The sequence below is a fragment of the Aquarana catesbeiana genome, linkage group LG13, assembly GCF_042186555.1.
Source record: "Aquarana catesbeiana isolate 2022-GZ linkage group LG13, ASM4218655v1, whole genome shotgun sequence".
NCBI classification, from domain to species: domain Eukaryota; kingdom Metazoa; phylum Chordata; class Amphibia; order Anura; family Ranidae; genus Aquarana; species Aquarana catesbeiana.
Window position 1 is genome coordinate 212815146 of NC_133336.1, and position 11242 is coordinate 212826387.

The window sequence follows — 11242 nt, forward strand, 5'->3', positions numbered from 1 at the left end:
AGTGAAACGAGCCGCCCATGTCCTTTACTAAAGAAATGTGAATGCAGACACAGAATAGGTCAGGATGATGAGTATGTCTATAGGACAGGGAATCCTCGCAGTGAGGATGGATCAGATCAGAAAGATATGGTTAGTATTGTACCCTTTAAATAAACAGGTAAACAAAAGATCCACAGTAACTCCCCGAGTAAACACCAAAACAACAAGAGTGACCAATTATGGTCTATGGCTGCAGGTCCTTCTGCCAAAACTGCACCACATAGAAGGTTCCAGAGTTCCCTCAACTACCAGCAATTATTTTGGTATGATTGGTAATAAATCTCCATGTGATATTGGTGGATTTTAACGTCACAATGTTACCAGAAGGTCAAAGTGAGGGCTTCAGATTTCAGAACTGAGAGTCGGTTGTCATTCAATCTCCCCGATCTCACCCTCTGGAAATAATAATTATAATTATATGATGATTGAACTTTCCATCAATGGCCCGGGGGGACATCTTCCTGACCTTTCACAAAGTTCACTCCCAATAAGCTAATAATTACTCCTCCCTGTAATCGTGAGAAGAGGACCGGCCACCACAAAAGATGGTTATTCAAAGACCCAAAGGTTGTACAATCAGAATACATAGTGTATGGTCTCACTGAAAGGAATTTTTCTGTGAGAGCTGAGAATGGTCTTCCCCATTAGGGAGATTCCTCCTCTATATTTGCCCTGGTGACCATGATCATTGAAAGTAACTTTGCAAAAGTTTGGGTTGTCACAAGAACAGGAATAGAGGGGAAATCTTCCAATGGGGCCACCGAGGATATTCTCTCACATCCTGTTTTGAATATGGAACAGGAAGTGAAGGGAAATCTTACCAATAGGATGTAGCCCCTCCCCCTTATTTTATCCAAAAACAACAGAAAAGGTTTTGCCTTTAGTTCTCCTTTATTGAATTTGTAATTTTCATTCATTATTAATTTTCATTCCTTTGTATTTTATACGGTGGATTTGGTTGTTGCCGGGAGACGTAGCGGCACCTTCCATAGCCGGCCTCGCTTTTGGGTTTAATGTTCATTTAATGTGGCGATGTGTTGCATTGGAAACCTCACAAATTCAATGTATTCTAATTTTCCATCTTGGTTTTGATCCAATAATTCAAAAGTCCTCCGAATCAAATTCTGACCCTGAGAAGACACAAAGTATCATTCCTCCAATATACTGAATACACAACGTTACATTGCACCCTTTTCATCCACCGAGCCTGGGAACTGCAACATAGAAAGGGGGCTTCTCTGCTGAAGAGTTCACCTGGGCCCCCAGAAGAATGACACCCTGACACTTAGGGGCCCCAGAAGAATGACACCCTGACACTTGTTGGTCCAAGAACAATGACACCCTGTCACTTGGGGGCCCCAGAACAAGGACACCCTGACACTTGGGGGTCCAAGAACAATGACACCCTGACACTTGGGGTCCCAGAACAATGACACACTGACACTTGGGGGCCCCAGAACAATGACACACTGAAACTTGGGGGCCCCAGAACAATGACACCCTGACAATTGGGGGTCCCAGAACAATGACACACTGACACTTGGGGTCCCAGAACAATGACACACTGACACTTGGGGCCCCAGAACAATGACACCCTGACAATTGGGGGTCCCAGAACAATGACACCCTGACACTTGGGGTCCCAGAACAATGACACACTGACAATTGGGGGCCCCAGAACAAGGACACCCTGACACTTGGGAGGTGCAGAACAATGACACCCTGACACTTGGGGTCCCAGAACAATGACACTCTGCCACTTGGGGGGCCCCAGAACAATGACACCCTGACACTTGGGGGGCCCCAGAACAATGACACACTGACAATTGGGGGCCCCAGAACAATGACACCCTGACAATTGGGGACCCCAGAACAAGGACACCCTGACACTTGGGGGGCGCAGAACAATGACACCCTGACACTTGGAGTCCCAGAACAATGACACACTGCCACTTGGGGGCCCTAGAACAATGACAAACTTACACTTGGGGTCCCAGAACAAGGACACTCTGACACTTGGGGGCCCCAGAACAAGGACACCCTGACACTTGGGGGGCCCCAGAACAAGGACACCCTGACAATTGGGAGTCCCAGAACAATGACACCCTGACACTTGGGGTCCCAGAGCAATGACACACTGATAATTGGGGGCCCCAGAACAATGACACCCTGACACTTGGGGGGTGCAGAACAATGACACCCTGACACTTGGGGGGCCCTAGAACAATGACACCCTGACACTTGGGGGGCCCCAGAACAATGACACACTGACAATTGGGGGCCCCAGAACAATGACACACTGACAATTGGGGACCCCAGAACAAGGACACCCTGACACTTGGGGTCCCAGAACAATGACACACTTACACTTGGGGTCCCAGAACAAGGACACCCTGACACTTGGGGTCCCAGAACAATGACACACTGCCACTTGGGGGCCCTAGAACAATGAAAAACTTACACTTGGGGGCCCCAGAACAAGGACACCCTGACACTTGGGGGGCCCCAGAACAAGGAGACCCTAGCACTTTGGGGCCCAAGAACAAGGACACCCTGACACTTGGGGGCCCCAGAACAAGGACACACTGACACTTGGGGGTCCCAGATAAATGAGACCCTGATACTTGGGGGTCCCAGACCAATGACACCCTGACACTTGGGGTCCCAGAACAAGGAGACCCTGACACTTGGAGGGCTCCAGAACAAGGAGACCCTGACACTTGGAGGGCCCCAGAACAAGCAGACCCTGACACTTGGGGGCCCCAGAACAAGGAGACCCTGACACTTGGGGGCCCCAGAACAATGACACCCTGACACTTGGGGGCCCCAGAACAAGGAGACCATGACACTTGGGGGGCCAGAACAAGGAGAACCTGACACTTGGGGGGCCCCAGAACAAGGAGACCCTGACATTTGGGGGCGCCAGAACAATGACACTCTGACACTTGGGGGTCCCAGAACAATGACACCCTGACACTTGGGGTCCCAAAACAATGACACCCTGACACTTGGGGGCCCCAGAACAAGGAGACCCTGACACTTGGTGACCCCAGAACAAGGACACCCTGACACTTGGGGGCCCCAAAACAAGGACACCCTAACACTTGGGGGTCCCAGAACAATGACACCCTGACACTTAGAGACCACAGAACAAGGACACCCTGCCACTTGGGGGCCCCAGAACAAGGACACCCTGACACTTGGGGTCCAAGAACAATGACACCCTGACACTTGGGGGGGCCCAGAACAAGGAGACCCTGACACTTGGGGGCCCCAGAACAAGTACACACTGACACTTGGGGGTCCCAAAATAAGGACACCCTGACACTTGGGGGTCCCAGAACAATGACCCCCTGACACTTGTGGGTCCCAGAAAAATGACACCCTGACACTTTGGGACCACAGAACAAGGACACCCTGACACTTGGGGGCCCCAGAACAAGGACACCCTGACACTTGGGGTCCAAGAACAATGACACCCTGACACTTGGGGGTCCTAGAACAATGACACCCTGACCCTTGGGGGCCCCAGAACAAGGACATCCTGACACTTGGGGGTCCCAGAACAATGACACCCTGACACTTGGGGGTCCCAGAACAATGACATCCTGACATTTGGGGTCCCAGAACAATGACACCCTGACACTTGGGGGTCCCAGAACAATGACATCCTGACATTTGGGGTCCAAGAACAATGACACCCTGACACTTGGGGGTATCAGAACAAGGAGACCCTGACACTTGGAGGGCCCCAGAACAAGGAGACCCTGACACTTGGAGGGCCCCAGAACAAGGAGACCCTGACACTTGGGGGCCCCAGAACAAGGACACACTGACAATTGGGGGCCCCAGAACAATGACACACTGACAATTGGGGGCCCCAGAACAATGACACACTGACAATTGGGGACCCCAGAACAAGGACCCCCTGACACTTGGGGGGCACAGAACAATGACACCCTGACACTTGGGGTCCCATAACAATGACACACTGCCACTTGGGGGCCCTAGAACAATGACAAACTTACACTTGGGGTCCCAGAACAAGGACACCCTGACACTTGGGGGGCCCCAGAACAAGGAGACCCTAGCACTTGGGGGCCCCAGAACAAGGACACCCTGACACTTGGGGGCCCCAGAACAAGGGCACATTGACACTTGGGGGTCCCAGATAAATGAGACCCTGATACTTGGGGGTCCCAGAACAATGACACCCTGACACTTGGGGTCCCAGAACAAGGACACCCTGACAATTGGGGGTCCCAGAACAATGACACCCTGACATTTGGGGTCCCAGAGCAATGACACACTGATAATTGGGGGCCCCAGAACAATGACACCCTGACACTTGGGGGTGCAGAACAATGACACCCTGACACTTGGGAGTCCCAGAACAATGACACCCTGACACTTGGGGGCCCTAGAACAATGACACCCTGACACTTGGGGGGCCCTAGAACAATGACACCCTGACACTTGGGGGGCCCCAGAACAATGACACACTGACAATTGGGGGCCCCAGAACAATGACACACTGACAATTGGGGACCCCAGAACAAGGACACCCTGACACTTGGGGGGCGCAGAACAATGACACCCTGACACTTGGGGTCCCAGAACAATTACACACTGCAACTTGGGGGCCCTAGAACAATGACAAACTTACACTTGGGGTCCCAGAACAAGGACACTCTGACACTTGGGGGCCCCAGAACAAGGACACCCTGACACTTGGGGGGCCCCAGAACAAGGAGACCCTGACACTTGGGGGCCCCAGAACAAGGACACACTGACACTTGGGGGTCCCAGATAAATGAGACCCTGATACTTGGGGGTCCCAGACCAATGACACCCTGACACTTGGGGTCCCAGAACAAGGACACCCTGACACTTGGGGTCCCAGAACAAGGACACCCTGACACTTGGGGGTAGCAGAACAAGGAGACTCTGACACTTGGAGGGCCCCAGAACAAGGAGACCCTGACACTTGGAGGGCCCCAGAACAAGCAGACCCTGACACTTATTGGCCCCAGAACAAGGAGACCCTGACACTTGGGGGCCCCAGAACAATGACACCCTGACACTTGGGGGCCCCAGAACAAGGAGACCCTGACACTTGGGGGTCCCAGAACAATGACACACATGGACACTTGGGGGTCCCAGAACAATGACACCCTGACACTTGGGGGGCCCTAGAACAATGACACCCTGACACTTGGGGGGCCCCAGAACAATGACACACTGACAATTGGGGGCCCCAGAACAATGACACCCTGACACTTGGGGGGCGCAGAACAATGACACCCTGACACTTGGGGTCCCAGAACAATGACACACTGCCACTTGGGGGCCCTAGAACAATGACAAACTTACACTTGGGGGCCCCAGAACAAGGACACCCTGACACTTGGGGGGCCCCAGAACAAGGAGACCCTAGCACTTGGGGGCCCCAGAACAAGGACACCCTGACACTTGGGGGCCCCAGAACAAGGACACACTGACACTTGGGGGTCCCAGATAAATGAGACCCTGATACTTGGGGGTCCCAGACCAATGACACCCTGACACTTGGGGTCCCAGAACAAGGACACCCTGACACTTGGGGGTACCAGAACAAGGAGACCCTGACACTTGGGGGTACCAGAACAAGGAGACCCTGACACTTGGAGGGCCCCAGAACAAGCAGACCCTGACACTTGGAGGGCCCCAGAACAAGCAGACCCTGACACTTGGGGGCCCCAGAACAAGGAGACCCTGACACTTGGGGGCCCCAGAACAATGAAACCCTGACACTTGGGGGCCCCAGAACAAGGAGACCCTGACACTTGGGGGGCCCCAGAACAAAGAGACTCTGATACTTGGGGTCCCAGAACAAGGAGACCATGACACTTGGGGGGCCAGAACAAGGAGACCCTGACACTTGGGGGGCCCCAGAACAAGGAGACCCTGACACTTGGGGGCGCCAGAACAATGACACCCTGACACTTGGGGGTCCCAAAACAATGACACCCTGACACTTGGGGGCCCCAGAACAAGGAGACTCTGACACTTGGTGACCCCAGAACAAGGACACCCTGACACTTGGTGACCCCAAAACAAGGACACCCTAACACTTGGGGGTCCCAGAACAATGACACCCTGACACTTAGAGATCACAGAACAAGGACACCCTGCCACTTGGGGGCCCCAGAACAAAGACACCCTGACACTTGGGTACCAGAGAACAAGGACACCCTGACACTTGGGGTCCAAGAACAATGACACCCTGACACTTGGGGGTCCCAGAACAAGGACACCCTGACACTTGGGGGCCCCAGAACAAGGACACCCTGACACTTGGGGGCCCCAAAACAAGGACACCCTAACACTTGGGGGTCTCAGAACAATGACACCCTGACACTTGGAGACCACAGAACAAGGACACCCTGACACTTGGGTACCAGAGAACAAGGACACCCTGACACTTGGGGTCCAAGAACAATGACACCCTGACACTTGGGGGGCCCCAGAACAAGGAGACCCTGACACTTGGGGGCCCCAGAACAAGGACACACTGACACTTGGGGGTCCCAAAATAAGGACACCCTGACACTTGTGGGTCCCAGAACAATGACACCCTGACACTTGTGGGTCCCAGAACAATGACACCCTGACACTTGTGGGTCCCAGAACAATGACACCCTGACACTTGGAGGGCCCCAGAACAAGGAGACCCTGACACTTGGAGGGCCCCAGAACAAGGAGACCCTGACACTTGGGGGCCCCAGAACAAGGAAACCCTGACACTTGGGGGCCCCAGAACAATGACACCCTGGCACTTGGGGGCCCCAGAACAAGGACACCCTGACACTTAGGGGTCCCAGAACAAGGAGACCCTGACACTTGAGGGGCCCCAGAACAAAGAGACCCTGACACTTGGGGTCCCAGAACAAGGAGACCCTGACACTTGGGGGGCCAGAACAAGGAGACCCTGACACTTGGGGGGCCCCAGAACAAGGAAACCCTGACACTTGGGGGCCCCAGAACAATGACACCCTGACACTTGGGGGTCCCAGAACAATGACACCCTGACACTTGGGGTCCCAAAACAATGACACCCTGACACTTGGTGACCGCAGAACAAGGACACCCTGACACTTGGGGGCCCCAAAACAAGGACACCCTAACACTTGGGGGTCCCAGAACAATGACACCCTGACACTTGGGGACCACAGAACAAGGACACCCTGACACTTGGGGTCCAAGAACAATGACACCCTGACACTTGGGGTCCAAGAACAATGACACCCTGACACTTGGGGGCCCCAGAACAAGGAGACCCTGACACTTGGGGGCCCCAGAACAAGGAGACCCTGACACTTGGGGGCCCCAGAACAAGGACACACTGACACTTGTGGGTCCCAGAACAATGACACCCTGACACTTGGGGACCACAGAACAAGGACACCCTGACACTTGGGGACCACAGAACAAGGACACCCTGACACTTGGGAGCCCAAGAACAATGACACCTTGACACTTGGGGTCCAAGAACAATGACACCCTGACAGTTTGGGGTCCTAGAACAATGACACCCTGACACTTGGGGGCCCCAGAACAAGGACATGCTGACACTTGGGGGGTCCCAGAACAATGACACCCTGACACTTGGGGGTCCCAGAACAATGACATCCTGACATTTGGGGTCCAAGAACAATGACACTCTGACACTTGGGGGCCCCAGAACAATGACACTTGGGGGTCCATATTATAATGTAAATGATTTTCTTACTTTGAGAGTCTCTGGAGTATTCATATATACCGTCAGATCATTTGTTTTCATAGTATTTCCTTCATTGTTTGTGATCCTATTAAATTCTTCCACCAAACCCCGTATATCCCTCTCCAGCAACAGGACCTGTACAAACATATTAGGAGGTTCCATCATCTGATCTCCAACCTCTTCATCCACTATTATTATTATTATTATACATTTATATAGCGCTGACATATACTGCAGTGATGTACAGAGATCACTGAGCCAATCACATCAGACTCTGAACCAGAGGAGCTTACACTCTATTGTTCCCTCCCCCGCAGTCACAGTTTTCTATGCCTTATATTAATAACAATTGCCCTCAGCAATGAGGAAAGGTAGGTACTCCCCCTGGTAATGAGGAAAGGTAGGTACTCCCCCTGGTAATGAGGAAAGGTAGGTACTCCCCCTGGTAATGAGGAAAGGTAGGTACTCCCCTTGGTAATGAGGAAAGGTAGGTACTCCCCCTGGTAATGAGGAAAGGTAGGTACTCCCCCTGGTAATGAGGAAAGGTAGGTACTCCCCTTGGTAATGAGGAAAGGTAGGTACTCCCCCTGGTAATGAGGAAAGGTAGGTACTCCCTTTGGTAATGAGGAAAGGTAGGTACTCCCCCTGGTAATGAGGAAAGGTAGGTACTCCCCCTGGTAATGAGGAGAGGTAGGTACTCCCTCTATATAATGAGGAAAGGTAGGTACTCCCCCTGGTAGTGAGGAAAGGTAGGTACTCCCCTTGTATATTGAGGAAAGGTAGGTACTCCTCTTGTATAATGAGGAAAGGTAGGTACTCCCCCTGGTATTGAGGAAAGGTAGGTACTGACAAGGCTATGTTTATCTACCTCACTTATATTCTTAATGATACATAAGTGATTAAAACCTTTTATCTATATGAATCAACCCATGAAATTAAGGATGAATGATAATTGTGTGAAAAGGATAACAATCTAATTTATTTAAACTTACTATTGTACAGAAAAGAAACTTGTATTAATCCGAGGTTAGAAACTATAACATAACTGATACAACCTTAAAAACAACGATGTTACCAATGATACAAAATATTGTTATAATGGTCATACACATGATATCAAGTTATTACCTAGGATAGAAAAAAGTGAGAGAGAAGAGAAGAGTTATATAGATAATACAGATACATTCCCTAGACAGCCCTTATGTTATCATGTCTCATCTCTAGACCGTGAGCCGAAGAGAGCTAGCGTCTCCAGGCTTTTGTTTTTATGTTGTTAGAATACCCCATTCCTACAAATCAAAACTCAGGATCACCTCATTGGTTCAGAAGTGGCATTGAATTCTGACTGGCTACCTCTGAAGCCTCCTAAATGTCCATTGGTTCAGAGTTGCCTCAAATTCTGATTGGCTGTAAGTTTATCATCATGTCATCATGCTTCCCACCTAAGCAAGAGGCTATCTCCGGGGGCCCTGTGTCTGAAAACCTGAGTACCTGTTTAATGATCTCGTGATTTACAACTGTCAGCCCTCTTTGATATAACAGAAATTAGCTTTTCAAGGACTTGGGAGCCGCAATGTCTGCCCAGGTTCTTTACAAAACAAAAGGAGAATTTAACTCATTTAATTATCACCTGAAGATATTCAATGGGGCATGGTAATTTAATTAGAGTCCTTGCAATGGTTTCCTTGGAGCTCCATGATATAAATATGGATTTCAAAATCTCTACCACAGTACTCACCATGGTAGTGAGGAAAGGTAGGTACTCCCCCTGTATAATGAGGAAAGGTAGGTACTCCCCCTGTATAATGAGGAAAGGTAGGTACTTCCCCTGTATAATGAGGAAAGGTAGGTACTTCCCCTGGTAATAAGGAAAGGTAGGTACTCCCCTTGTATATTGAGGAAAGGTAGGTACTCCCCCTGTATAATGAGGAAAGGTAGGTACTTCCCCTGGTAATGAGGAAAGGTAGGTACTTCCCCTGGTAATAAGTAAAGGTAGGTACTCCCTCTGGTAATGAGGAAAGATAGGTACTCATCCTTGCAATGAGGAAGGGTAGGTACTCCCCCTGGTAGTGAGGAAAGGTAGGTACTTGCCCTGTATAATGAGGACAGGTAGGTACTCGCCCTGTATAGTGAGGAAAGGTAGTTACTCCCCTGGTAATGAGGAGAGGTAGGTACTCCCCCTGGTAATGAGGAGAGGTAGGTACTCATCCTTGCAATGAGGAAAGGTAGGTACTCACCCTGGTAATGAGGAAAGGTAGGTACTCCCCTTGGTAATGAGGAAAGGTAGGTACTCCCCCTGTATAATGAGGAAAGGTAGGTACTCACCCTGGTAATGAGGAAAGGTAGGTACTCCCCTTGGTAATGAGGAAAGGTAGGTACTCACCTTGGTGCTGTAGGCAGAGAAGAGACTCAGAAAGATCAGAAGACAGAACATTTTGTTGGTGGGTTTGAGGATTGCAGTCTGGGGATGGGGAGAAGAGAACACAATGATGATGGGTGAGGACGGGTAATATAAACTCTCTATAGGTAATATAACTTACCATGGTGATCGATGTGACGGCACACACTATGCTGGGTACAGGTGTGAGGAGACTTTTATATGAACTGAAATCTGGTCAGACCCTCCTCTCCCCACCCCCTTTATGTGTATTATATTCCTTGTGTGGACACACCCAGCTCTGTACTGATACCTCTATACAGGTGATCCACACTCCAATGTCTTGTCCTGTGACTTGGGACTGCAAAGTCACATGACAAGTCATTCCCCATGATTTCCAATGACAACCATTCATATTAGTATGACATCAAGTCGTGCTGACTTCAAAGTAGTCCCTGCACTACTTTGGCCCGACTTTGATGTGAGTTACACAGGCATTCCCTAAAATCGCAGCCACAAAATTGTGTGACTTTGGAGTCATGGTAGTGTGAAAGGGGCCTAACTAGCTTGATAAAACATTCTTCTCACCACTGAGCCCAGCTCTATCTCCACAGGAAGGAACCTTTTATAGTGTGGGGTGAGACTATGAGCACTGAGCCATGATTGGACAAAGTCATAACTTTGCCCAATCAGAGCTCTCACAGTGCTCTTTGCCCTGACTGGGAAAAGCTTTGCAACTGACCGCTGGTCAGGTGCATTGCTTCCGCCAATCAGAGCTGTTAAAAACGCACTGTGCGGCACGCAAGTACATTGTTGGGCGCTCGGCGGGAGAACATGCAAACACCTGAAAGGGCGATGTTTGGGGCTGAACTGATGCTTGGCCCGAACAGCTCATCTAAACACCATGGTCTACAGAACAAGCAGGAGAATAAGAGAGCTTGGTTAGGGTCGATTGACTTCCAGTTGGCTTGTGTTCCAGTGTTGGTGTCTTTTCTTTTGCCACATCTGGGTTTTACCTGGAGTGTGGTGGCTGCATCATATGACATATCACGGGTAGAGTTGTC

At 50.6% G+C, this 11242-nt stretch overlaps 1 long non-coding RNA gene across 1 annotated transcript; it reads right to left on the reverse strand.

Annotated features, from left to right (window-relative positions):
• Nucleotides 1–911: 911 nt before the first annotated feature.
• Nucleotides 912–9072, reverse strand: LOC141116355 (uncharacterized). The gene is made up of 3 exons (XR_012237025.1): nt 8930–9072; nt 7811–7936; nt 912–1169 (listed from the first exon to the last, which is right to left on the reverse strand). It is a non-coding gene; the product is annotated as an uncharacterized lncRNA (long non-coding RNA).
• Between the last annotated feature and the right edge of the window lie 2170 nt (nt 9073–11242).